The 2,980-nt window shown below is 36.1% G+C and overlaps 1 non-coding gene across 1 annotated transcript; it reads right to left on the bottom strand.

Annotated features, from left to right (window-relative positions):
• Nucleotides 1-817: 817 nt before the first annotated feature.
• On the bottom strand, nucleotides 818-952 carry LOC130034300 (small nucleolar RNA SNORA70). Its single transcript, XR_008794072.1, has one exon. It is a non-coding gene; the product is annotated as a small nucleolar RNA SNORA70 (small nucleolar RNA).
• Between the last annotated feature and the right edge of the window lie 2,028 nt (nucleotides 953-2,980).

The raw sequence follows: 2,980 nt of genomic DNA, 5'->3' as shown, positions 1-2,980 counted from the left end.
AAATTTTGTAAATGAATCATATATACTGCATATAAGTTATTTTATCTAAAACGTTCAGAATTTCTGTTTTGTTTTGTCACCATACCTGGCGGTATTCAGGGAAGAGTCCTGGATACCCTGAAGTTGTATATACAATGGTTTGCAATATTTATATTGAAAGTTTAGCAAGAATATCCATTTACCTGGATACACACAGGTTTACACGCTGCTGAAGGTTTGGGGGACTATTTGAGGTGCAGGGGACCCTAACCATATCTGTCTCTTCCAGTGCAAGCATTATACCCAGTGTACTATTGATCCAGCCCCAATATTTCAGTCTTAGTGTCATTCTGATAGGGTCTCACTAATTTAGAAAGACATTTATTTCTGAAAATCATATAGGATGAAACGATTTCCTACCTCAATCTGACCTCAATAGAGTATGAATAAATCAATGTTAGACATCAGAGAAAGAGGAGTCAACACTTATAGTGCATAATGTCAAATGTATATTTCATAAAATTTTGGATTTGGGAGGGATTAAGAAGTGGAATGTAGGGGCCCAGAGTGAGAGCTCATCAGGTAAGACACTTGCTTTGCATGCAGCAGACCAGAGGTTGATTCCCAACATCCCGCAGGGTACACAGAGAAAACCCAGGTGTCCTTCCTGAGTGCAGAGGCAGGAGTTACCCCTGATCATCGCCAGTGCGCCCTACCCAATCATAAGCTTCTTAAATTATTCAGTTTGGTGTGAATAGAGAATATGATCCCATGGATATGAGTTTGATACCTATGATTGGGATCAATAAGAGAGAAGATAGGAATGTCCCCTGCAAGGAATTGTCTTCAAGGTATTTTGAAAAATCTGTACAAGTTAGAGACTTCAGAGGCACCCTGGAGTCTGTTTGCTGTTTGCAGACATTTCATTCCATGTCTCACAGGTCGGAGAACATGGCAGGTTACTTGGCTGCACAAACATTTTACTCAAATGTCATTTAAAATTATTAAAATTATGTTTATTTGGAATAAAATGTGTATGTGTTGAGCTGATTAAATTAATTACATACTTTGAAAGAAAGATGTTTTCTCTCATGAAAATATTAATAATCAAACAATTAGTAAATACAACAATTAGTAAATTCACATCTAGTCATTGTGAAATCTATTGTAATTAGAAGAAGGAAAAGGATGGAATGGGAGGAATAACAGAGCTACACTTTTGGTGTGGATAAAAGTATCACTATCAGATATGAGATACCAGAACATAGCAACAAGGGAAGAAGTAATTAAAGTGTGACATTTTTGTTTATATTAAAATATTAGAAATGGCTCACAGAACAAAGGACTATTATGAATTTTACGGTTTGTAGAGATATTAATGTATTTTTGGAGTTAATTAAACAGTGCAGTCAGACTATAAAATGGGAGGGGGAAGCAGATGCATTGTAATATTTCAAGCATGAAGTTTCAGTGGTGCAGGAAAAAGTCCCATCTGCCCACCTAAAAATCAATAGGCATACTGCACTGCAGGATATTTCATATTCTCATCCTTTCCCACCATCCCTGAAAGCACACAGTTCTTCGCTCATAGCTCACTATCAATTTATCAATTTCACTGAACCAATGATCTCTTCAATACAGCAAGTAAATGAGGCCAAGATGAAGCAATAGAGGAGTCTATAATACGTTCTTAGAACAATAACAGAGTTGCCTTAGAATTCTGGTAGGCCCTAAAGTACATTGCGATATGAAACACGTTTTATAAAAATATATTTTATATTGCAATGTACTTAAAATAAGCTTTAATAAAACATAATTAAATTGTTTTTACATCCTAACATAAGTCCATCAAACAGACTTGTTAATTTACCTAAAAACATATTAACCTTCACAAATATTCTTTCCAAATGTGTTGGTATATTGCTCTAAATATTTTAGGCTTAACATTTGTTTGTCCTTTCTCCTTTGCTAAAGGGAGCTTAGGTTTATTTGCATCTCCGTGCTCCCAAGACACTCCCATTACTTTGTTTATTGGAATATGCCCTAAACATTTTTAGGCTTAACATTGGCACATCCTTACTACCAGGCCACAACGAGTTTAGGTTTACTGAGTAACACCCAGCACAATGCTCCCAAGGCACTCCCATTCTTCTATGTTTATCTGAAACCTCTTTCATTGTGCTCTGCTTACCCAAATATCAATCACCTGCATCTCCTAATCAGACTCTGTTAATTTGCAGGGTCAGATTCCTTAGAAATCTGTGATTTTATATTTGTGAGTGAAATATTGCTTTTCTCTTTTCCTTTTTTGGTGAGTGATTGTAGTCATTTGTAGTGAGTGATTTGTGAAAGGAAAAACCCATGCACTTTCTAGCACAATGGCTTGTCGAACTACAAATAACAAGGACTTAATGAGAAAATTATATTTCCTTAGCAATATGCAGAATATCACACAAATAAAAAAACAAATAATGCATTTATAAATAAGAGAGAATTTATGCTAGAACAATTATTTGAATGGAGAACATCTTTGCAGTGATCTAATTTTTACCTTATTCAACAGTCTTTAAAACTAAGTTCATATTGTAAGAGAATATTGTTTTAACTAGCTATAAAACACCCTGGACCAGTGGACATTCCCACCAACAGTGAAGGAGTGTCCCTTTCTCGCCACATCCGCGCCAGCATCGGTTGCTTTTGTTCTTTTGAATGTGGGCCAGTCTCTGAGGTGTGAGATGGTATCTCATTGTGGTTTTGATCTGCATCTCCTGATGATTAATGATGTAGAGCATTTTCTCATGTGCTTTTTTGCCATTCGGATTTCTTCTTTGAGAAAGTTTCTGTTCATTTCATTGCCCCATTTTTGGATGGGGTTGGATGTTTTCTTCTTGTGGAGTTTAACCAGTATTTTGTATATCCTGGATATCAACCCCTTGTCAGATGTGCATTCGGTGAATATCCTTTCCCATTCTGTAGGCTGTCTTTGTATTTTGGTCACTGT

Source organism: Sorex fumeus, unplaced genomic scaffold, assembly GCF_029834395.1.
Source record: "Sorex fumeus unplaced genomic scaffold, SorFum_2.1 ptg000058l, whole genome shotgun sequence".
Taxonomy (NCBI): Eukaryota; Metazoa; Chordata; class Mammalia; order Eulipotyphla; family Soricidae; genus Sorex; species Sorex fumeus.
The sequence above is the reverse complement of the archived record's forward strand: the minus strand, read 5'-3'. Positions and strand labels throughout refer to the sequence as shown.